At 46.6% G+C, this 26,685-nt stretch overlaps 1 pseudogene; it reads right to left on the reverse strand.

Annotated features, from left to right (window-relative positions):
* LOC136515273 (uncharacterized) overlaps positions 1 to 26,685 on the reverse strand; it is a 59,979-nt pseudogene that overhangs the window by 12,869 nt on the left and 20,425 nt on the right.

Below are 26,685 nucleotides of genomic sequence, written 5' to 3' on the forward strand. Positions count from 1 at the left end.
ACCTTAGGGATCCGTCTCAGAAAGTTACTAGGAAGCTAAGGTATAAGTCGACTAAATATGTTTTGTTGGATGAGCAGTTATATTATAAAATAGTCGATGGAGTGTTGCTCAAATGCTTAAACCAAGAAGAAGCTAAGGTATTGATGGGAGAAGTGCATGAAGGGATATGTGGAGCTCATCAATCGGCTTATAAGATGAAATGGATTATCCGCAGAGCCAGGATATTTTTGGCCAACGATGCTGGAAGATTAGTTTTGAATATTACAAGGGCTGCTAGGATTGTCAATGCTTTGTCAATGTCCAGAGATTGCCTGCATCGGCCATGAATCCAATAATTAAGCCATGGCCGTTTCGAAGGTTGGGGAGTTGATCTGATCGGCTAGATTTTTCCTCCTTCGAGCAAAGGGCATAAATTTATATTGGTAGCAATAGATTACTTCACCAAATGGGTTGAGGCAATTCCTTTGAAGACGGTAACCTCAAAGGACATGATCAATTTTGTTAGGGAACACATTGTATATCGTTTTGGGATCCCTCAAACTATAACTACCGATCAAGGGACAATGTTCACATCGGAAGAATTCGGGGACTTTGCTGCCAGTATGGGTATCAAGCTACTAAATTCCTCTCCTTACTATGCTCAGGCTAATGGCCAGGCAGAGGCATCCAACCAGATTATGATCAAGTTGATCAAGAAGAAGATTGAGGAACAAGCCAAGGAAGTGGCATTTGACGCTAAGTGAGGCGTTGTGGGCATATAGGATGGCCTGCCATGGGTCAATTAAAGCATCACCCTATGAACTTGTGTATGACCATAATGCAGTTCTTCCTTGGGAAGTTCGGACAGGATCAAGGCACGTCACACTGCAGAATGATTTGTCGACAGAAGTATACAAGAATCTCATGATAGACAACTTGGAGGACTTGAGTTGCCTTCGGATGCGCGCTCTCGAAAACATCAAAGCCAATAAGTTGAGGGTTCCAAAATATTACAATAAAAAGGTTAAGGTTAAGCAATTCTCTGAAGGAGACTTGGTCTGGAAAGTGAAATTACCGATCGGGTCAAAGGATAATAAATTCGGCAAATGGTCGCCCAACTGGGAAGGACCTTATCGAATCAAACGTTGTGCACCTGGTAATGCTTACATTTTGGAAACACTGAATGGAAAGGAAGAATTTGGTCGAGCAATCAATGGGAAATATTTGAAGAAATATTATCCTAGCGTTTGGATCAATACTTAACAAGAGATTTGATTCGGTCGATGACTTTTAATAGCCGATGTCGGAAAGGTATCGCCTCCAGCACAAAAATGGACCCAAGGGGGTAAGAGCCGATACGATGTATCACCTATAGAAGCGAGGCAAACATAGACAAAGCGATGTATACAAATCATAGCAAATCACTCAAGACAGGGAAGTTATTTGCTAAACATCACCTATTACAAGCTACGGGCCAGAGAATACTTTGCTTACTACATCATCAGCCAGAGTATTGAAAGCTATAGAATTGGCTACATTCATAAAATCCTCAACCAAGCGCTCATGTTCCCTAGGATATGCTACATCCGAAAAGTCATGGGGAAGGCCGGCGATCTTGGCCTGAACGAACTTGGGCAGCAGCTAATGCTGTAGCAGCACCACGATGAACGCCTTGGAGGGCGACCTCCCTAACGTGATTCAGAATGTCATGCAAGCAAATCACCGGAGCAGCGCCCCTAGCATTAACGAATCTCGCCACATGATCTTAAGCTGACCAAAGACTCTCCAACTAAGTAATTAAATCTAAGAGATTCAAGAAAGGAACGATCAAGAATCCTGGAGGCGAAGTGAGGGAGAAACAAAAACTCATGGTAAATATCTCACTAGAAATTCTTACTTTAGCTTTGGCAAGCCTCTCCTGCACCGGGTTGGCCTCAGGAGGTGATCGGCCCTGAATTATGGCCAGAGCCGATTCCACAATAGAATGGCAGTAAGTAAGTTTCTCACCAGTCCGGCCAATGGAGGCGATCAGGTTGTCGTTATCTCTCAGGAGCCGGCAACAAATCGGTGCCAAGGATGACCGTAGGGGATAGGCAGAGTCAGCCGTCTATTGTGGAACTACGGAAGCATTGCAAGATGCACTTTCTTGACGATGGGTGTGCTGACATGATGTTGTAGATCCATCAAGAGTCCCCTCAATAGATCTCTTAATGTTCTCCATGATCTCGAACCTATGGAAAAGCAAGAGTTGTACTAAGGGATACCAAAGATTGAGGTGAAGCAGGTTGTTGTTAGATCTATAATCGTGGCCTGTATATATATGGCCCAGGAAGGTGAGGAGATAGCTCTCACTGAAGTTGTGGATTGGAATCAGAAACAGAAGCGGAACGACACTCTGGAAGTTCAGGAGAGGGATAACGAAGAAATAACAGATTCAGACTTATTGCTTCCTCAAATTACAAAAGATCTGAAAAAGATTCGGAGATTTTACCAGAGATCAGTCTATCCAGTTTATTTTGGATTGAAGGGAGTCTGGGCCCCAACAAGGCCAAAGTTCGTCGCGAGGCGAGTTGACGTTGGCCCATTGCTAACATTATGCCCAAGGAGAGAGGAAATCGCCCGCCTAAACATAAATTCAACCGATTTTTTGATAAATCAGAAAACTATGGGGAAGAGGCCTATGGCTTTCCCAGTGGGCATTCAGTGGAGTAAATAAGGGGAAGGTGTTCACACATTTTAGCCCTTGCAAACACTAGGACAACTTTGCGAGCATGGAGAGAAGACTCAGGTGATATCACAAGAATTCTCTTAACTGTAATAGCTAATCCTCTTGCTCGACAGGACGCTAGAATGAGCGACACAATCACCCTATGCACAAGAATTCTCCTAACCGCTCAAGATCTACATAGTAGAAGGATAAACCATAGAGGATCCAGCGGGATCGAAAACACCTGAGGAGGCAAATAGAAGTAGAACATGGCTAAATCGTTGAGTTTGCTTTCTCCAAGGTCGGATAGCCATTTTTATAGCCGGCTGGGAAGAATGAATCCAAAACGCCTATGAAGCAATAATGCTCTGAAAAAGTTTTGAAGCATGGGCTCATGAGTTGATATGGACGGCGATGAATAGTAGACCCCAGATCAAGATTCCTTACCCGTGACTACGGGCCTATCGGGAGCATGGACATGGTAATTTTGCAACAAATTTTCTTTTGTCCCAAAATTAGGGGGCATGTGTTTACACCAAAATTTGGAAGGAGAGTCATAGGGACCCAGAAGCTCCTAGGATCGTATCATGAAGGGATCAGACGGATTAGAAACAACTAATTTAGATGCAAAATCTAGGAATCGGCTTTCTTCGGACAGCGCCAGCAGATAACGACGGAGGCTACACTCGACGCCAGGACAAAAATGTGTTGGACTCTACAAAAAGGGAAAGATTAGAGTCCAAGTTATCTTAAATTAGGAATGTTTTCATTTTATGCCAAAGGTTGTAAACAAATCATGCTCGGGTAGGACTCGTGTTTAGGCTTCGGGTATAAATACCAAACCCTGGCTATTGTAAAATCAATCAATCAATCAAATACAAGTCAATTACTTTTTTTGGATCTGGCCACCCCTTAGGAGTAGGAGTAGAGTAGATCTCGACGAGTTCTTTAGCAAGTATGGCTACATCGATCCGGTCGACCTCCACTGCTTGTTGTAAGTACCGTCATGGTTTATACCTCTGTCCGTATGGCTGCATCGATCCGGTCGACCCCCACTATGGCTCTGGTATAAGCTAGTTATCGACTCTTGCCTAATTCAAGTATGGCCTGTGTGATTCTGCCTCACACCCCACTGCTTGAATTGGATCAAGGTTAAGTTATCGTCTCTATCTTAGAGTGACAGTCTTTGGTAGATTCATTAAGTTATCGACATTGCTTATTGCTTTCATTGCTTATCTAATTACAGTAATATCACTCTGCTTGATTGAGATTGATCTAGATCAGCCTTATATCTTGTTTAACTCATCGTTTGCTAATCTAAAACTAATCTAATCTACATCTTAAGCGATGAGTTATGTTTTTATCGGCTATTTTGCGTCAATCCAAATCGTGCATAGCGTGCGGTTAAGGCATGTTCGATCTTGAGTAGATCTATCGATTAGTGAGAACCGTTTCATGGCCCATCATCATGGCCTGTGGGATTCTACCTCTCACCCCACTGTTGGCACCGTGGAGTGGGGATCGTTGGTTGATTGACCCATTCCTAAGAAGACATGACCTTAACTGTGCGCTATGCTTGAATCAGCTGTTTAGCCGATATCGAATGCTTTCATGAATAGTTCACATCATGAGATCATTGAAGTAGAGATAAGTTGAAAGATGTGTTAGCCCCATGATCTTGTTATTATATTATGGCCTGCATGATTCTACCTCACGCCCCACTAATATTAGTAATGAGTTAGGGTTGTCGAGTCTATTGTTGTTTCTATGGCCTGCATGATTTTGCCTCATGCCCCACTAGTCATGGTGATAGATGAGATCTAACATGTTCATTAGATTTATCTTTATTAAATGATTAAGCGATGTTGAATTGCTTCTTTATATAAAAAGGAGTTCGGTTGCTTGTAATCATTGGCTCAGTATGGACCGATCATCATTGATATCTTATTGTCATTGATTAATATTCGTTTAAATGATGTTTATCCTGAATGATAACCGGTTCTCTCCACATGACCCCATGAGCTCTAACTGACTTATTCTCATGAATATACTAGAATCGGCTATTTAGCCGATTTCCTTTCATATCGGCTCTCACAGCCGTACATTCGGGACTGTCTGGTAACACCAACAAGTTCCACCCTTAATTACTGATGAACTTTCTCTCCTTGTCAATTGCAGGGTCAAATTGACTGGCATGCCTTGGGAGGATTGCATAGGATAGACCACCCCTGCACTGAAGCTAGTCAGATCTGCTCTATCGAGAGGACCCTTCCGACTTGCTACGTGTGTCCTTGACACGGGATGAAATTCTATGTCGACAGAACCCAACAGAAGCCCCTGAGCCCCTAGGCGATTCAGGTCGAATCATTCGGGGGATTTTTGTCTTACCGACGGGTGCACATGAGCGCACCCGTGGGTGTTGCCCCTGAGCCCCCAAGCGGTTCGGGTGGAACCATTTGGGGGTTTTTCTATTTTGTCAGCGGGTGCGTGCGAGCGCACCCGCGGGTGTAGCCCCCGAGCCCTCGGGCGGTTTGGGCAGAACCGTCTTGGGGGGTGTTGTTCTGGTGGGCGTGTGTTTGGTCTTATCGCCGGTCCGGCCATCCCCGAGCCCCCGCGCGTGGTGGGAATTCGGTCAAGGGTCGGTTCGTCTTGTGACTGTCGCCCCATCCACAGTTTTTGGCAACTGGAGGGTCGGTTCGTCTTGTGATTGTCGCACATGACGTCACTTGCCTCGATGGCTCGAGTGACGTGCTTCATGAGCTTGCTAATGGGAATGTTTGGGTGGAATCTGATCCCGTCGCTTTGCGATAGAGTCGGCAAAGCCCTCGGGTGGCATCCTGTTACTCCTTGCCGCGCCTTCCAATAGATTCCCCCTCAATAGGGCTTCTATGGGCTCGGCTAGGGGCTGGATTGAACTAGAAGGTTGAGATGACCCTATCTGCCTCAATGCGGGTTGGGCAAAGGCCGCTGAGGCTCATCTGCATTTTCTCCCCTGGCTCTTGTTCGATGCGGGGTGGCCCCGGACCCTTCGTGGGTTAGCCTTCGAACCTCGGTCTCTTGATCTTGGATTGAGCGGCTCGAGCCCCTGAGCCCCTTAGGGTCTTATAGGGGCTAGCCATGTTTTGCACGTTATCCCGTCCTCGGTTTCCGCAACCAGAGGGGCTAAGTTGACAATACTTGCATCGATGGCTCGAGTGTCGTGCTCAATGAGCTCGCTAACGGGTATGTTTGTGTGAAATCTGGGTCCATCATTCGCTGATGGGGTCGGTAGAGCCATCATGTGGCATTTCACTACTTCTTAACCCACCTCCTGGCAGATGCTCGAGCCATTCGATAGGCTCAGGTGGCCCGTTGGCCTCTCCTCGATGGAGATTCTGTGGGTTTGGCTTGGGGTTAGAATCAAACGAGAAAGGTCAAAATGTCCCTGTCCGCTTCTGAGCGGGGTTGGGCAAGGCCACTGGGGCGCTCTCTATTTTTCTCCCCTGGCTCTGTTTGACGCGAGGCAGCCTTGAGCACTTCGCGGGCCGGCCTTCAAACCTCGATCGGTCACCGCTCATATTAAATGAGGCGGCTGCCGCTTCATGACGTGACACGAAGCGTTGAGATGCAGAGATTTGCATATTCAATGTTTGGACGTATGGATTTAGTGTATCACTTAATTGAAATGAAAGTGGGATTTGGTAACATTACCTTGGCGATATGAGTGATGGGAAGCTCCTACCAGATGTGTCCATGCGGGGTTCGAGCGCGATGTTTGCGACAAGGTTGGCATAACCTGCATAAGCATCGCTATTTTTCATTTTTGTCTCTCGGCAGTGATTCGAGCCGCTCAATTGATTTAGTCGACCTGACAGCTTCTCCTCGAAGGAGGTTCCACAGGGGGACCCCTCCAAACCCTTCTCGGGAAGGCAGGAGCTGAGGCTTGTGGTGCAGGGAACTATGAGTTCAATTTATGCTAGTGAACAAAAAACACCGTAGCCGCTGAGGCGTAGGGTCTGGCGGTTCGTCCTGTTGTATTCAAAGTTTTATACCCACACACCGCGCTTTTGGTTTTTTAAACGTAATGAGGGGTCGGGTGAAGAGGGTGTCTAAACAAATAGACACCCTCGGCAGCCCCTGAGCAATGTCCATGCCTTTGCTGTTGCTGGGGTCAGAGACTCAGTAAAGAAATTAACACTCAAAGTAAGTAAACAGATGTGCTTATCTTTCAGTGGTCGTTCGTTCGTTGTTTTGCCTAGGCTGCCTGATCGACCTAGGAGGCCCATTGGGCTCCCCCTAGATGGGGAGTTCTCGTCTCAACTCTTTGCCAGCCTCTGAGCCGCCACCTCTTCTCCTTCCTTTCCACCGAATGCAGCGGTTCCTAAGTAAGAGAGGGTAATGCTAGGGAGAGAAGAACTCATAGATTTGTTTGTGAATCTACAGCATGATGTCGAGCTGGAGGTCATCCAACGTAGATGAGATGGTGTGGGTCGCCTATGCTGAGGAGGAGCCACTGCTGCCGAAGGAAGAGGAGCGCTGGAGGGTGCCGAACATCGTCGGCTTTGTCGTCATGTGTTGTGGCCTTCCTTCGGCGGGAGGTGCCCCCCGCCTAGATGCCATTGTCAGGGTTGTGGCTGATGATGATGGCATAGTCCTTGGATGCCTCGGTGGAGGGGCACCGTAGTCGCCAGCGTGGTGCTCGATGTTCCAGGCGTTGGTGAAGATCTCGTCGTTGATGGTTTTTAACTTGTAGGAGCCTGGGCGGAGTATTTCCACGATGACATATGACCCCTCCTAGGGTGGGGAGAGCTTGTGGTGGTCCTTGTTGCTTGGGTCCTCTAGAGCATGAGATCGCTGACTTTGAGTATCCTTCCCCTGATCTTTCTTTCGTGGTACCTACAGAGGGTTTGTTGGTAGCGAGCGGAGCGGATGACGGTCGTTTTGCGGGCCTCTTTGAGTAGGTCGACCGCATCTTGTTGAGCCTCCATGGCTCGGTCATGGTCAAAAGCCTTCACTCTTGGAGAGCTGTGGTCAATGTCAGAGGACAACACTGCCTCAGCTCCGTAGGCTAGGAAGAAGGGTGTGGGGAAGGATACCGTCAGGCCGGTCTAATAGCTTGCAAAATATAAGTAGTTTAGTGAAGGTAGAAGTTTAAGTTTGTGGGGGAGCCCCATGTAAATATTACTGTATGCTTAATGACTACCGTCGGTTTTGTTTTCTGTGATGGAATTGCTCCGTTCGGGGGAGCATGTTCCCTTTCATTCCTTAGTTTTCCCTTAGCATAATTTTGTTTTTTATTCTTTCTTTCTCATACCTGCCCGTTTGTCCCATAGGCCGTGACCTTGGGAGCCTAGGGCGTGGCCTGCGAGGCTCGGCTGCTCGTAACCATAGGGAAAGATGGGGTGCGATCGGTTGGAATGTTTTTTAAAGCAAAGCTACATAAAGCAAAACTAAGGAACAAACTATCCCGTTGGTTGGGTAGGAAGGAATTCCATCATATGTAAACAAAACTGGGAGGTAGTCATTAAGAATAATGACAGTAGTGTACCCTAGTGAAGCCCCCGAGCGCCCCGGGCCAAAAAGTGTTTGGGTCAGGGAGCTTTTGTAGGAGCATATACTAAGTAAATAATGGTAAGATTGAAGCTTTGGGAAAAATGACATAGTTGTTCCAGTAGTTCAGAGAGATGGGCGTCTTTGTTGTCCTTCAGTCGGTAGGCATCCGGTCGGATCACTTCAACCTTTGGTCATTTGGATCCTCTCCCGCTGCACCCCCTTCATGCTTCCTTGCCTTTTTCTTCCTTTGGCCTGCCAGCTTACCTCAGCAGGCGCTTGAGGAGCTGGCTGTCCTTGTAGAGGTGTTTTATAGGGTAGTCATGGTTGGTGCACGACCCTTCGAGCATTTTTTGAAGTGATTCGGAGTGCCCTCCGTAGGCTTCCGACAACCCTTGCGGTCGGTAGCGGCCACGAGCGAGTCGTCGCACCGTTGCTTCTTATTCTTTCTTTTGGCAGAATAGTTGGAGGTGCCCTCGCCGGCATCCTCGTCCTGCCTCGCCTTGCCGTTGGAACGGTCGAAGATTGCTCTGACCACCTCTTCTCTTGAGGCATGGCTGGTGGCAATGTCTAGGAGTTCCTTGGGGTCCGTGGGCCCTTGCGTCCTAGCTTGTGAACCAAAGACTCGTAGGTTGTCTCGGACAGGAAGGCTCCTATCACGTCAGCATCGACGACGTTAGGGAGCTTGTTACACTATTGGGAGAAGCACCAGATGTACCCACGGAGGGTTTTGCTAGCCTTCTGGCGACAGTTCTTGAGGTCCCAAGGGTTCCTAGGATGTTTGTACGTGCCCTAGAAGTTCCCCACAAAGATCTCCCTTAGGTCTCCCCAACCCTAGATGGCGTCGGACGGAAGGTGCTCCAACCACACTCGTGCCGAATCGGTGAGGAATAGTGGAAGGTTGCGGATAATGAAGTTGTCATTATCCGCACCACCGGCTTGATAGGCAAGCCGATAGTCTTCAAGCCAAAGCCTAGGGTTTGTCGCCCTAGAGTACTTAGGGATGTTGGTAGGTGGTTGATACCTTGGTGGGAATGCAGCGTTGAGGATGTGCCGGCCGAAGGCCTAAGGGCCTAGCAGGCCAGGGCTCGGGCTCCGGTCCTCGCCGTTGTCGTAGCATCTGCCGCGTCAAGGATGATAGCCGCGGTAGGCTCCTTCCCCTAGGTCGCCGTAGGCGTGCCTACGGGCGTCGATGGTGCTGCGCGCGTCGCGGTTGTGGTCGAGACATTGATGTACCGGGATTGCAGCGCACTGCCCATCGCCTTGTGGCGCTTGGTGCACTGATGTGTCCCTAGTAGGGCGCTCTGAGGGGGTACGCTGGCTGGCATCAGGTTTGCATCGCTGAGACAGTGAGCTCTCCGCCTGCTATGCTGCCACACGCTCAAGTAGCGTGTGAATCTTGTGGTGGACCCGATGATCCTCGGGCGTCGCGGCCTCTGGAAGGCCATGAAGTAGGGTCGTTGCGGCGGCGATGTTTTGGCTTGCTCGGACGAAGTGAGGAAGGGTTTCACTATCGGCGATGATCCTTCGGTTTACGTTGCGAGCCACGGCGTGTGCGTGCCCACCATCTCCGCGGCGCTTGATCTCCTCGTCGATCTCCACGTACTCCCAAACAAGCTGTTGTCCGCCTCATCTATTTTCTACTTTTGTGCTCTCAGCTACTCCACTCCTATGTGAGGTGGGGCCGCTGCTCCCCCTTCGGTTCCATCGCCGAGGTTGCCTGCCGAGGTGACCTCCTCAGAGGCGCTTTCAACGTGTCCCTCGAAGGTTTCTGCCATGAGGCATTCCCGGGAGGGATGATGGCTCCCCCTACCAGAGTCAGAGCCAGAGTCTAACCCTAGGCCCTCCATGAGGAGGCCATGGAGGGATTCTGTGATGCTTTCGATCATCCCCATGAACTCGTTGTTCGCGTGGGACGAGGTCGCGTGCTGGGCCACAAGGTGGCTTACGGTCGCCATGGCGTTGCGGAGACCAAACAGAAACACCATCGAGGCGCTCCATGTGGAGCATTCCGGAGTGAGGGTGAGGTGGCGCAGGGCCTCCCTGGATGACTAGGGTCCAAGGGAGACACTAGGTTAGCCCTCAAGCCTCCGGTAGCCGGAGCCGATGGAGGGGAGAGGTTGGATGGTCAGATGGGCCAACACCAACTCTCCTCCCACTATGACGATGAAGTCCAGGTCCCCAAAATGCACGTGTGCGCCCGGGATCCAGCTGATTGCGTGGTTAGCCATCCGAGGCCTAATTTGGAACGCGCAAAGGCCCCTACCTGGCGCGCCAACTGTCGGTGTTTTGAACAAACACCGGCTAGTAAATTTATGATTGTTGCATGTTAGGCCCGGATGGTACACTAAAGGACACGAGATTTATACTAGTTTGGGCTGAACGTCCCTACGTCTAGTTTGCTGCTGTTGCTCGTGTTATTAATACCAAAAATGGTTCGTAGTAGGGGGTATAAATGGTTGAGAGAGGGACGAGTCCCAAGTCTTTGATGGTCGCTGAGAGCTTTATCGCTGCTCAGTCATGTGTGAAGTGTTGTGTGTGTGTTGAACTTATTTGTTCGGAGTCGATCCCTTTAGTGGGGGCCCTGCCCTCCCTTTTATAGATCAAGGGGGGGCAGGGCTTATAGATGGGAGAAAAACCAGAGGCCGAGAAGCCCCTTCAAAGGTGTTGGGCCCTCCTTTTCCACTTAGCCAGCCTTGCTGACACGGCCAGATGGTGTCAGGGATTGGCACGTTTGCCGGGTGCCCATGTCCTGGTGATGCCATGCCCTTATCGGATTAGCAAGTGGCCACATCCCGTCCTGCCCCTTCGAGTGGCGTGTTGGAGAAGGGTGTTGACCTGTGGCCCTATAGGGAGCGAATGGCGCGGTGACAGTACGTCTATCACTATAGAGGGCGCGAGTCTCTTCCTAGACCATAGTGGTTGTCGTATGTCTATGTCAGGTTCCGTGTCCGAGGGCTGAAGGCGGCGCCTACAACACTATTCGGACTCTGCCATACTAGAATGGTCTAAAGCGCCCATCCCGTTGTACCCTGGTGGTACTTTCCTACTGTGGCATAGGGCACAGTCCTTGGTGCTACGTTTGACTCGAATGTCATGTCGTACCATGTGCCCATCTTTATGAAGGCACAGGGTGTACTCATCGGGCGAGGCAGAGGAGGCCCTTGGCCATCGGGCGAGGTGGAGCCCGCCCTCAGACATCGGGCGAGGCGGAGCCTAGCCATCGAAGGTCGGGCGAGGTGGAACCAGTCTTCTGTTGTTCGGACAAGAAACGTAGTAGCGTTCCCATCACGATGGCTCGAGTGATGGGTTTGGGGAGCTCTTATTGGATATGTTCGAGTGAAATCTGGGTCCATCGTTCAAGACAGAGTTGGCATGACCCGCATGGGGCATCCTACTGCTCCTTGCCTACCGAGCGGATATGTTTTTGACTTGTGAGCCTTGCCTTGCTTTTCTCCGCACGTCTCCTGGTTCCTACCGAGCGGGCATCCCCGGTCGGATGGCTCTAGTCGGCTTTAAGTGTGTCAGTTGAAGAAGAATGGTGAGCAGGGTTCCCATGATCCCCGGTCAGAGAGATGCGGGGTCAGAGTCAGAAGTATCGCTTTGGGGTAGGCCTTTCGATCGGAGAGGGCGTTCGGAGGCGTCTGGAGGCCGAAGCGAGTGCTCCGATCGGAGTGGTGGTCCGAAGGGGTCGACGAGCGAGCGTCGCTCCTTTTGGTCTAGACCTTCTGGTCGGCGACTAGGCCGTCCTTTCGACCTATTGTATTTAGACTCTTGGGCTGAGCCTTGGCACGGAAGCCGGTCCCCGAGGGACCCCGGGTTTATGAACCCGACAAAAGCCCTATTCACTATTCACCATAGAAAAACATTGTTCACCGTAGAAAAACACTGTTCTTCCGAGCAGCACGTCTTGCACAAGCAGCTGCTTTTGACCAACAGGTCAACGCACAACGCTTGGCCGCCTCCTGCCGCTTGCATGCATTGCTGCTGGCCGCGGCTTTGCGCGTTAAGTCAGGGCGCTGCTGAGCTGTACTCTACGCTGGGCGATCATCTGGGCGTGTGCGCACTGCACCTGGTGACCGCGCTAGCATAGAGAGGCGCGTCTGCTGCGGGGCAAACGATCGTCGTTCTGAATTTGGGTACATAAGTAGACTTGACCGATGACCCCATTTGAGACTTGATGAGTGGTTGGCGAGAAACTTCATTTGTCCAGCCGGAGCTAACATGGCAAGGCAAAGCTTCAGTAGCTAGTACATACATCTAGGTCCACGGTCTACTGCACACCACATTCGTCTATCAAAGTCTCAAGTACAACGGTACACTGCTGCACGCTTCTCTAGTTCATTCACAATAGCCATGCCTAACCTTCTCATCGTCCTCCTTATCCTCCTCTTGCTTAATTCCATCCCTGCATCTCCTGTCTTTAAAAGAACACGCCGAGCCACCGAGCCGTCCCACTCCGCTACTCACCATCTTGCTCTCCCAAATCAAGTTTCTTTGTTCTTTCCCGTGAAAGCTGCGTCTATCGATTTCTCCCGAGCTGCAATAATCAGCTGAGGTTGCTAGTCTGCAAATAATCTTCTCATTCTCTAATATTTCCTTGACCTCCATAAATGAGCCAGCACCCCACCGCCAAGCACGTTTAGCCCAAAGCACACTCTAGTCCCGATGTGCTCGTTAAGTCCAAAGACCACTCAAAGTCCATCATTTGAATTAATTCACTCATGACCAAAGACCCACTCCAAGTCCATCACGTGGAATCCAATTCACATGACCAGCTAGCCAAATGCCACTAATCATTTTCCTTAATCACCCTTTACGACATTAATTAGCGGCCACCTAGCAAAATCAATATCTCTTTCATCCAAGCTCCGATTCTATTATTTCTTCTTCCTAAATTCATTTAAATCAAGATCTATCCATCCTTATCATCTTCTTCTTTCCTAGATCTCATTTGAATTTATTTATTTATTGTGAAATAATTTTTGTTCGATTCCTAAATTCCTGATCTATCTGTTGGTATATTTTGTTCCTATGGTTCTACGATGTTTTAGGGTTACTTATTAATTCTAGGTTGCTTGTTATTATTATGGTTATTTAGAGAATGAAATTTTGTGATGCATTGGTAGAAGTGCTAGCCCTAGAATTCTTTTACAGTAGGTTCATTGTATTATCATGTGCTCACTATAATTTTTGTCACCTTAGAATAGGTTGATAAATATGGTAGCTAGTGCACCTTGTTTTATCATATATATAGTAAATTGATATTAACAATAAGGATGCCTTTAGTTGCTAAGATAATACATGAAATGTTTCATACCTGTTTAGTAGGAATAATAGGTAACTTTGTGTATTAGTCATTAGAGTTAGCTTAGTAGCTTGGTAGATGTATTCTTATTTTAAGACTTGTTGTTGCCGTATTACCAAGCATTGCATCATTATTTCATGCATGTAGATAATGAGTTGGTAGAGTTCGTGACTGTGGGCGAGCAGGAGTACGAGGAGGTGATCGAGGAGTATGAGGAGGAGGTTCTCGTGCAGGAGGGAGTCCCGGGGCCATCAGTTGCTGACTTTGCTGACACCCCACCTGCCCAAGGCAAGCCCCGGTGCATAACCCTTATTTTGAATAATAACTGGATATATATATATATATGTGTTGTGCATTTACGTTACAGGCATTTTATGAAAACTACGTGCATAAATATATCCACCCATAAGTCCTACTAGTATAGGTCGAGTAGCTGCTATGCTTAGGATGTCGGTAGCGTGGGTAACCTGTCGTTGCTCACAAATAGACGATAAATATGATCACTCATGATAAAATGGTGGAAAGGAAAATGGTGACCGAGCAGGGATATGGTTGGGTTTTGGTGGGTGTAAAGGGTTGTGTCCTGCGGCCAACAGGGCATAGCTTGGTTACACTTTTTCCCTGTCTGTGTCGATTAAGGACCGGTCGTTGCATAAGTTTCTAGGCAAGTCACAGATCTATTGTCCCGAGCACATACTTGGGTATGGGTGCAGGGAAGACTTATTGCTCTCTTGTCGTGGATCCGGCTCTTTTTGGACCGACTGATTGAAGGCGGATATGGTGGAGGTCCTTGCACCGCACTGAGTCCGGGACTCAGGAGTGAGGGCTTAGAGTCTAAGTTTGGACGGGGACCTAGACACCTAGGATAGGAGAGTGATGGGTTGGTCCTGCTTGTGCCTAGGGTACAAGCGGGGTGTGTGTCTTCGGGGCACCCAGCTGGGCACATTGGTTCGCGAATCGTCGGGAAATCCGGTACGGCTTGTCTGTGGTCTAGCACCGTAGTAAGAACTAAAAGATGGAAGATGATGAAATGGAACTGATTGCTCAACTCTTGCTTGAAAGTAGAACATGTGCTTATATAGACTGGATAGATAATAACTTAATACGGCTGATAATAATAACATAAATAAGGACTCACTATTAGTATTGCTTTCCGCTAAAAGAAAACTAGCAAACCATAAAACTTCTCATATTCCTTGGAGTCGGGAAATTATTCCCACTTGTCGAATAAGTCTTGCGAGTACATTATGTACTCAGGGTTTATTTACCCCTGTTGCAGGTGATGCATGAGAAGTACCTTTGTGTGGAGGATTCTTCTGGTGGGCTCAGATGGATCCTCGTTCTTATCGCTAGATGTTTATTTTAAATTCCGCTGTTTATCATTACGCACTCTGATATTTGGTATTGTAATAATGTACTTTTAAGAAACTTTGATGTATAAAATGGACCTATATTGTAAGTCATTCTCATTATTGGATCCTTGGGAAAAATGTGAATCTTTCGGGTTCTCTCTTGGGGTGTGCCCGACGGATACCGTCCGTTGTAGGTTGCTTTCGGGATGCTTAGTGTCTGGTGGAAGACGAGCACCTCCGTAAGCGTGTTATTTCGAGCGGTTCTGCCACATTATACATTATACATTAGCCATTAGGATACACAAAAAAAACTTAGCTCTTCTCTTCGCGCTACCTCAAAGATTTTTGACCTCTCTCTCCTCCATGTGGCACATTTAGCTTAGAGCTAATTGTTTGAGGTGCCCTAATAAAATGTCGATGGAGAGCACCTGCTTGATTAGGCGCCAACTGTAGCCATTAATTCATTGCTTGTCATTGTTTCTTGTGCACAAGTTATTTCTCATGAGGTATAAGTGGATTCTTTTTCCAACTACTCCTTTTGTCTCTGAATAAATCAATTCCCAAAATTGTCTTAAGTCGGTTTGACCAAATTTTTAAAAAAAGAAGCATTGAGATTTATGACACTAAATTAGTATTATATTGAGATACATCATAAACTATATTTTTATAATGTGCTCATTTGATGTCATATTTTTTTATACTTTTTCTATAAATTTCGATTAAACATAAAAAAGTTTGACTTAAGATAAGTCTATGAAATGATTTATTGAGGGACAAAGATAGTATTGTTCTATGAAAACAGAGGAAAAAGAAATTTTCCTTTAGGAGATCGAATTGATTCTGATTCTCCAAGAATCATGTGAAACGACGCCAAATGGGTTACGAGCGAAACGTTTCAGCCAAGAAAGGTTTCATATATTTTGCCAGGCCTCCTGAATCGTCCGGAGTGTGGTTTCACACCGATTCTTTTCTGTTTCTCTTCCCTCCCGTATGTGCTACTAATTTTATTTTTTAGTTATAATCATTTTTAGTGCAATAAAATATAAGGGATTCAAGTTTGTCCTATGTCAAACTATATTAAGTTTGACCAAATTTATAAAGAAAAGTACTAAGATCTACCATATCAAAGAGATATATGGAAAAAAATACATTTCATAATGTATCCAATTAAGCTAATTTGAGGTCACATATTTCTCTTCTTTTCTATAAACTTGGTTAAAGCTACTATAGTTTGACTTTAGACAAAATTGGATCTTTTATATTTTAGGATAGAGGGAGTATTTAAGTTGTTCTTTGCCTAAAAATATATTTTTTGAAACATATTTTTATTAATATAATTTTTAAGAAAAAATCTTATTAATCAGACTCTAGCATATTTGGATTCATCTCCTAAAACACTTTTGCAAGAATCTGTACCAAATACGTTTTAGGCTCTGTTTGGATGCAAAGTATTTTTGAAGTATTGGAGAAATACTATGGTTTTATAAAAACACTTTGGTTTTTAAAAGCTACTAGGTGTTTGGATGCAACAAATCTTGCGGTCTCAAAAACCAATGTTTTGTCAAAACTTTAGTCTTTTTAGAATTTTAGAAACTCCACTCATGACCTCTTTTTTTTAAACTATGGTTTTGTGTGTCTTTAGCTTATAAAACCACAGTTTTGTGTTACTACAGTTTTCAAAAACCGCATCACCCAAATAGGTCCTTAGTCTTCCTATGACCTAATCCTATATATAAATCAAAGGATGCTACAAGAACTAAATCCTTACGGATTTTTTTTTTGTATTTATCCTCCACTCCAAAGGGCCCTAGCTAAAACTCAACAAGTAATTACTGTGATGTAATCTTGTCTTATGCTGCGGCTGCGATGGTGTGGTGGTAAAAGAACACGGATGGTTCGTTAAGTTCTGCCAGCGATGCCATCTACTGGATTGCGCGCCCACTCACAGGTACATGGTACTCCTACTCCTCTCCTACATTGGTACGTGAAGCCAAGCCCCTGCCATAGTGCCATGCAAATATGCCATGGCCACATCCTATGCTGGAGGTAGGTAGGTAGAGTAGTTATCTCGTCTCGTGACCCAGTGCATGCCATCCGTATGCACGAACTCGAGGTACACGTATTCATTGTGCTCACGTGTACGCCGTGAGCCCCTCAACCAAGATGCATACGGCATGCATGGGCATGCTGCAGGATTAGAAAGAACTTGTGCACTGTGTGTGTGATCGCAGTGACGAGCTAGTGCGTGGCGCTGTCTGGATAGTTGGCATACTTGCTAACCTCGTTCAGTTCCCGCACCTCTTTTGGTAGTTCGATATTGATTGGGTGAGGACGTCCGGCCGATCCGCGCGCGTCCGGCGGCCTCCTCGCTGGGCCTGCGGACGGGCGGCCCAGGCACCCAGGGAACAGTTTTCCCCACTCCTCACTCACTCTGAATCGGCACCTCACCAGACCGCGGTCGTGGCCGCATCCACCTCGTCGTCCGCGGACTCCACCACGCCATCCACTCGCCGCGCGGTGTTGGCATACCCCCTCTATTTCTTTATAATCATTTCATACATCCATACACGCATTCATTCCATACGCCTGTCTTCCGGACGATTTGGGCCCTGAACCGCCCGGGGGCTCGGGAACTAAGCATCGCACGTGCAGCGAAATGCATCACAACGCTCCGTGTTGCGTCACGAAGCGGCAGTTGCCTCATTCGACATGAGCAACAAAAGAGCCAGGGGAGAAAAACGTAGATGAGCCACGTGCGGCCCTCGCCCAGTCTAGCAGATAGGGTCATCTCAACCTTCTCATTCGATCCTGAACCTCTCGCCAAGCCCATAGAATCTCCATCGAGGGGAGGCCATTAGGCCACCCGGGTCGGTCTCCGGAACGACCCAGGCATCTGCCGGGTTGCAGGTAAAGGAGCAGTGGAATGTCACAAGAGGGCTATGCCGACCCCATCATGAATGACAGACTCGGATTCTCACTCGATCATACCCGTTAGCGAACTCATCGAGCGCGTCACTCGAGCCCGAGCGATCGGGACAAGCGACAAAACTCAGCTCCTCCGGTTGTGAGGAACCGAGGACAGGGTAACGCACACAACTCAAACCGACCCCTACTAAAGCCCAACGGGGCTCGGGGGCTCAAGACACAAAACGCCTGGGTCTGCGACCCCGAACTCGCCCCATCAGGATCCACGACTCTGAATCGCCCGATCCCACGGCGCGCACCGACGCCAGGATCAGCGAGCTCCGCCTCGCCCGATCCCTAAACTAACTAACTAACTGCCTCGGCTGCGTGGGCTGCACCGACGCCAGGATCCATGAGCACCGCCTTGTCGTCTCGCTCAATCCCTAAACTAACTAACTGCCTCGGCTGCGCGGGCTTCACCGACACTAGGATCCGCGAGCAGCGCCTTGCCGCCTCACCCAATCCCTAAACTAACTACCTCGGCTGCGCGGGCTGCACCGACGCTAGGATCCGCGAGCACCGCCTTGCCCGATCCCTAAACTAACTAATTAACTGCCTCGGCTACGCGGGCTACACCGATGCTAGGATCTGCGAGCACCACCTTGCCGCCTCGCCCGATCCCTAAACTAACTAACTAACTGCCTCGGCTGCGTGGGCTGCACCGATGCTAGGATCCACGAGCACCGCCTTGTCGCCTCGCCCGATCCCAAAAAATAACTGCCTCGGCTACGTGGGCTGCACCAGGGCCAGGATCCACGACTCCGACTCGACCGATCCCATGGCGCGCACCGACGCTAGGATCCACGAGCTCTACCTCATCCGATCCCTAAGACTAACTGCCTCACCTGGTCCCATGGCGCGCACCGACGCCAGGACCCGCAAGCTCTGTCTCACCCAATCCCTCGAAACTAACCGCCTCGACTGCGCAACGATGCCTTGGTCGATGACTTCGTCTTGACTGAAAAACACGCACACACGCCCGCTAAACAAACACCCCTAGACGATTCTACCCAAACCGCCCGGGGACTACACCCGCAGGTACGCTCGCGCGCACACGCCGTTGAGACAAAAAACCCTAGACGATTATGCCCGAATCACCCAGGGGCTCGGGTGCTCCTGTCGGGTTCATAAACCCGGAGTCCCACGCTGACCGGCTTCCCCGCAAAGGCTCGGCCAGCGCACAACTCATGGGCTGGCGGTCCAGTCACCGATCGGAAGGTCAGGCCGAGGAGGAACAGCGCCCACTTGTCGACTCTGGCCCACCTCTCCGATCGGAGTGCTCACTTCGGTCTCCAGCGCCTCTAGACGGTCTCTCCGACCGGAAGGCCTAGCAAAGCACTACATCCGACTCCGACCCCATGTCTCCGACCAAGGTATGCAAAGACCCTACTCACTGCTCTTCTCCGACTGGCACAACCAGAGCCGACTAGGACCAACCGACCGGGGACGCCCGCCCAGAACGGATCAGGGAACGAACGGACAATGCAAGGCAAGGCGCTCAAGTCAAACCATGATACCAAGGACCGTACCCTATCACCTATAGGAACAATACTCTGTAACCGCCTTGATACAAACAGTATTGTAGGCACCGACATTTTCCTCTACAGTGTTGCGGGCGCCAGAATTTATCGTACCAAGTGAACATGGTGAGACTCCTCACATGCCTCTGAGCATCAACAGTATATGCAGGTGCCGACATCTGCCATACTCGAAACAAGACGACGTAACCTCACACATACAACCGACATCCAACAGTGTTGTGGGTGCCTACCATCCTCCTATACCTGCCGGTGTGGGCAACAAGACTTAGAAGCATACGAACTCTCTCCCTCTCACTTGTAAGGCCATCCCCTTTATCTATAAAAAGGGATGCGCTCTCTCCCAAGAGACTAAGTTGATTCAAGTTCATACGAGTTAATCCAGATTGATCAAGTTCACTAGCTCACAACCACATAACCGCTAGGTTTGGACCTCAAGCACACGCTTGAACACTTAGCTCATAGAGGAGCTCCTATCACTCTTGGCCCTTCCGACCGGAGCTGACTGGACCTCTCGTGCACCCCATCTTTCTCCTTCTCGTTTGTAACCCCACTGTAAACTTCGAGCACCTGGGCTCAGGAATAAAGTCACCGACCGACTCAAACTAGACGTAGGGCACGTTGCCTGAACCAGTATAAACTCTGTGTCATTGAGTGATAGGCCACCTCCAATCACAACGTACGGTAAAACTACAAATATTTACTTGTTGGTCACTTTCTGCACCGACAGTATCATTGTATAGCATAAATTTATTGCAGCCAGTTTCCCCCTTAGGGTTAAATAACGGATATGCCAATGGATCATAGCATCCATGATATGCTTTGATATAGCTCGGGCGATCCCCTCTAGCATACACAAGCACACTTCTATCAAAACATCTTTGGGGATCATTGCCATTTGACCAGATAGCTGCCACCTGTGATGTCGTGGGTGCATTGTACCTTGTTTTCAGCAAAGGAACATATATTATATACATTTAGTAATATAAATAAATCAAATATTTTGTGTAGAATAAAAACATTTAGTAATACACAAACATATTTCTGAACATGTGTACCTTCGCTCGTCTGGCGTGACATTAGTATTGAGCTCAATTACATAGTCATCAAGATTTGAAATTGCTCCAACTCCGTTAAAGGTCTCTACATATGGGTGGCCTTCCATGATTCGCATCACAGTTCTGACAATATTGATATCTAGGTCAGGAGATCTCTTTTTTCTATGCGCCAAACTATCATCCTCCATATCATAAAAGTAGAGTTGCAAGTGGCGAGGCCCTTTAGAACCTAGAACCAAATGGTCCAAGCGATGGTACAAGACTCCATGCACACGAAATGTATATATACCTGTCCCTGCTGTAGTGGCAACTTTTCAATCCACGGTTACTCCAAGGCTCGTGAAAGAGAAATGAGAGTTGAAGTACCAGATGTTTTTCCTAAAATATTTTGCATCATTATCTGCCTGACTTGTGAATAACCTTTTTAACTCATCAGGCACTTGTGTAGGGTTGAGATGGCGGACTAGAGAGGGGTGAATAGTCCTTTCTAAAATTAATTGCGTCGGCTAACCGAAATAAGTACGGAATTAAGACTATCGGTCTAGCCAAGACTACACCCCTCTATCTATGTTCTCTAGCACCTTCCAAAGATACTAATTAAGCAACAAATGTGCCCGGCTAGCTAGAGCTCACCTAACCAATTTTAGAAGCAAGGTCACACAAACCTATGCCACTAGTACTTTAAGCAACAGGGGAGCTCCTACACATGCTAGTAAGCAAAAGCACAAAGCCACCTAATGCTCACTAGCAATGCTCAATAACAAGGCAACCAATGTTAAATTAGAGAGCGCAATTACTTAGCTACACAAACTAAGTAATGTGACTAACAAGGTTACACAAACCAAATTAGCCACGCAAGGGAGCTACTTCTATGCTACATAGGCAAGAAGGTAACTAGTAAGCTACACAAGCTCAATGTATGCAAAAGTAATTACAAGCTTGTGTAACGAGGATGCAAACCAATGGGAAGAACAAGGTTGACACGGTGATTTTTCTCCCGAGGTTCACGGGTTTGCCAACACGCTAGTCCCCGTTGTGTCGACCGCTCACTTGGTGGTTTGGCGGCTAATTGGCATCACCCGCCAAGCCCGCACGTCAGGCACTGCAAGAACCTACCCCGAAAGTGAGGGTAGCTCAATGACACGCTCAACTAGAGTTGCTCTTCGCGGCTCCCGCAGGGCGAGCATAATGCCCCTCACAAAGATCTTCTCCGGAGTACCGCACAAGCTTCTTGCGGGCTTCAATGGAGACCACCACCAAGCCGTCTAGGAGGTGGCAACCTCCAAGAGTAACAAGCACCACCGGCTTGCAACTCGATCACCTAGTGCCACTCGATGCAACCTCACGATGCAATCGCACTAGAATCGCTCTCTCACACAATCGAATGATCACTATCAAGTATATGTGAGATGGAGGGCTCCCAAGCACAACTACACAAGCCACCAAGGCTCTAGTGTGCTCAGCTGTCGGCCCAAGGCCGACCATGGCTTCTATTTATCACCCCATGAACAAATAGAGCCGTTACCCCTTCACTGGGTAAAAGTCGGGATGACCAGACGCTCCGGTCCGATCGACCGGACGCTGGACCTCAGTGTCTGGTCATGCGATGCACGCCACGTGTCCCCTGCTTCAAATACTATTTGCTTGATCTAAATGGTCATCTATCGACTAGACGCAATAGCTTGAACTGACCAGACACAGCAACCCCAGCGTCCGGTCGTTTCTAGTAAGGTACCAGACATGACCAGACGTGTCCGGTCGGTCGCGATCGGACGCAACACCAGCGTCCGGTCACTTCTAGCTTCTCTGCTCTGCCTGCGTCATCACACGTCACCCTGATCGGACGCACACAGTCAGTGTCCGATCACTTCCAGCGCCAGCATCCGGTCAATGACCGACGCCTACATGCTGTCTGCCATCACTGACCGAATGCTGCGCCTACATGCTGTCTGCCATCACTGACCGGACGCTGGAACCCAGCGTCCGGTCACTGTGTGACCAGAGTCTGGTCCACTCTGTGGGACCTCTCTTTTCTATATAGGGCGCCGGTGGAGTTTCAAACCCCTCTCGCCTTCGTTACATGACCATGTTGATCCACATCAACTCTAACTTCTCCTTTGCAAATATGCCAACGCCACCAAGTGTACACCACCATGTGTATGTGTGTTAGCTTTTCACAGACATTTCCCAAAGGATTAGCCACTCAACTTGCCACGCCACTCAATCCTAGCGCTGATGCAAAGTTAGATCACTCGAGTGGCACTAGATGTCCGATATGCAAACAAGTTTGCCCCTCTTGATAGTACGGCCATCTATCCTAAACCCGGTCATCAACTTCTCTACACACCTATGACCGGTGAAATGAAATGCCCTAGGTTATACCTTTGCCTTGCACATTCCATTCCATCTCCTCCAATGTTGATGCAACACATGCATCAACATGATCAACAATGATATGATTCACTTCATATCATCACGTGATCATATTGGTTCATCAATCTTGACTTCACTTGCTTTTCACCGTTGCCATCGTCCATCGGCGCCAAGTCTTGCTCAAGCTTCACCGCCACACGATCCATCACTCCAAAGCCTCTGACTTGCCCTTCACGCTTTCAACCGATCCATCAAGCCAAGTCTTGTCTTGATCTTCTCCACCTTGATCACATGACTCAATGTCATGTCTCATGTGCAATGAGCTCCCTCATCATCACATGTGTGAGCTTTGCAATATCTCTAAGCCATTTTCACCTTCATGGCATATGTTGCTCACACACATGTACCTGTGGACTAATTACCTGTGTATCTCATATAAACACAATTAATCCACCTAGGTTGTTACTCAATTACCAAAACCACATGAGGACCTTTCAATCTCCCCCTTTTTGGTAATTGTTGACAACTCTACAAAGATATGGAAATTAAGCTCTTTTGGATTCATGTTGCTTGCCCAAGCAATTTTACCATATGAAAATGATTTTGGACAAGTACCACAAGCCCAAAATGGTAGTATTTGCTCCCCCTACATATGTGCTAGAGTGTTTGATTTTGAAGCTCGCACATATGCATAGATTAAAATTATGGGAGAGTAATTACTACTAAATGATGCTAAGGTGTATAGAATAAACCTTTGAAGCGTGTACCAATCGGAGTTGCACCTTTAAGTTTATCCTTAGCACCATGGTTAGCTAGATATCACTTGAAAATAAAAGCACTAGATACCTTGTGAGATCAACATTAAAAGCAAGGTACTAGCATTACTTGAAAAACATACCAAGTGTCTAGCTATCATCCTATGCATGCTAGTTATCAAATCATCATTCAAGTTCTACAACTAGCATACACCACACAAGCATGCATATTGAATTTGAAAGCTTATGCAATGCAAGCAAGCACATGAATATGCACATATCAAATGCAATCAATCAAAGTTCATGAGCTTGCTCGCCCTACTTGTGTGCTTCTCTTGTCCAAGAATTTTGATCCTTCTCTTTTCTTCAATGTTGCTCCCTCTTTGTCCATGTCCATGTCCAACCTCTACTTATTTGAGCTTTTATATCTTATCTCTCCCCCTTGTACAGTCTCAATCTCGAAGCTTTCATATCTTTATACAATCTCTCCCCCTTTATCATCAATTTCCATAAAAGGTGAGCTTCTCATTGATGCAAAGGTATACGTTTGGGGTAGATGGTTGAGGCTTGAATCTTGCATTTTTTATGGACATCACTTGATTGTTGGAATGCCACCATTTGTAAATACCACTTGTAATTCATACCACTTGTATCATGTGTAAGGCTTCTTGAGATACCACACATAGGATCTTTGATTTTGATACCAATTTGTGTGACACCTCCCCCTATGTCATAGCATGGGTCATCCATTTGATACACTTGAGCTCTTGTAGGTGAGGGATGCATTCTTCATTTGATGATCACTTAAAGTTGAGGATCACTTGTGGAACCATTTTCTTGCATGATTGATATTATGTGTAGATGTGATATCATTTGAAAGAATCTTCTAGTATGGAACCACTTGTTGGGTTTTTCAATAAAAACCATTTCTTGAACATTTGCTATCTTCATGAGTACCACTTATAGGATATCACTTGTGAGTTGATCTAGACATCATTTGTAGATTCTTGATAAAATACTTGAGTCTAGATACCATTTGAAACAAACAAACTAGATATCCATTTGCATTGTTGTCTTGTGCTTGTACTCTTATCACTATCATGAGCTTCTATGATTGACTTGAACTAAATTGATTTGCCTAAGCTTCCAAGTCTGGTTTAAACCAATGACAAGCTTCTTCACACCTCTTGCAAGGGTTATCTTGCCAATGTTGTACTTGTCACTTGTTAGCAATCCAAATTGAGTCAAGTACTTGGGTTCACTAGCTCATGAACAAATTCATGTACTAACCACTAGATCAAGTAATCATTCAAATAATAGTGGTAGGCTATGAATTTAAGCATTTTATTTGTTATGCATGATCCTATAAAGCATGTACTATATGCACTAACCGTATACTAGTAAGGGATGAAATGATCATGCACATTACAATGATACCTTTGCTATGTTGGAGTAGAGGATAGTCACATAGATTCCAATTCATTACTCCAATAGCAATATGGAGTCCAATTATAAGCTTGGTGAAGACCAATAGATACCATGTTGAATTTTATTCTTCACCCATATGAAATGAATACCACTTATGATCAAGTGCACTTTCTTGTTGTGGTTGGCTTGCTTTATCTTTTGATCTTTGCTTGCATGAGAGCATCAATTTGAGAATACCACTTAAAATATCATGACTAGCTCTCTTTTGGGTGTTGCTTGCTTTTCTTGATCAACCCTTTTGATTGCTTCAACTAAGCATCTCAAATGTTTCTCGGATCACCATAGGCGGCAACCCCCTACACTAGGGAGAAGTGACCTCTCTCCAAAAATCATTCTTGATACTCACTTGAAATGACTTGATTGATTGATCCAAGTGATGGACTTAACTTGGTGAGTAACCTTGATTCCTTCTTTAAGTCCTTTTCTTTCTTCTTGTTTAAGTCATTTTCTTTCTACCAAATGATTTCCAACAGTCACTAGAACTTAAACTTCAACTTCACCTTGAGTTTGATCTTGATCTTTTAATTTGAGTACCGAATGTGTGCAAAGTACACTCCACAATCAAATAGCCTTGTACTCTTTGCTTGTCATGCTTCTAGATCATCTCAAAATCAAATTTAGGTACCTCAAACACTTGTAAACATGTTTCCAACTTGAGGACCTTTCAATCAAAGTGACTCTAGATCAATCCAACATTTGTTACTTTTTTGACAGATTTTGTACCCTTCAAAGGAATGAACATATTTTCCAAAGTACAAATCCAAATACCACAAAATTTGGTGGATATATTCTCTACTAAGTTATCTAGCAGCTGTAAAAATTTGATCTTCATTTGACTTCTAGATTGCTGCCATATTTCAATTCTTCCACCACTGCTACGTGCTGAAAACTGTTGCACTATAGCTGACAAGATCCACTCCAAAACTGAAGCATTTCTTATCTAATTCTCATGAAAATTTTACAGCATCTTATACCATAAGTCTAGAGCATGTACACCAATTTTTATGCCAATCCAGTAAGTGTTGATTGCTCAAACATGGCTAAGATCACAGCTAGCTCAGATTTTGCAATATAGGACATATTTCAACAATTGAGCTATACTTCATCAAATATGAATCAAACTTGAAGCTAACTTGTTTGAATACTTTCATAAGACATATATCCATTCAAACCACTTACTAAATGTTATCTTATGAACTTATCCAATACAAATCAATCCCAACTTGACTACTAATCAATTATCCATTCAATCATCTCATAGCAAGCAACATTGCATATTTATCCAATTCAATCAACTCATATGCACCCAAATAAAATGATCAACAAGAGATATACCTTGGTTAGCTCATGATCATCTAACTAGCAAGCTTCAACACAATCACTTGCAAGTCATCAAATATATCCAATGAATTACCAACAACTTGAATTATAGCACTTGTATGTTGATAGCATTTGGACTTCACTCAATTTTCACTTGGTATTGGGTTTGGATTAGCACTAAGCTTCATAACTTGATTCAACATATGATGAACAATGTGAGATCAATTGAATCAAGTTTTCAATGCCGATGGTACCTACAAACAATCATCCACTTTTTGATGGTACCAAACAAGTTTGGGTCCTCTCAAGTTAGG

Source organism: Miscanthus floridulus, chromosome 17, assembly GCF_019320115.1.
Source record: "Miscanthus floridulus cultivar M001 chromosome 17, ASM1932011v1, whole genome shotgun sequence".
NCBI lineage: Eukaryota > Viridiplantae > Streptophyta > Magnoliopsida > Poales > Poaceae > Miscanthus > Miscanthus floridulus.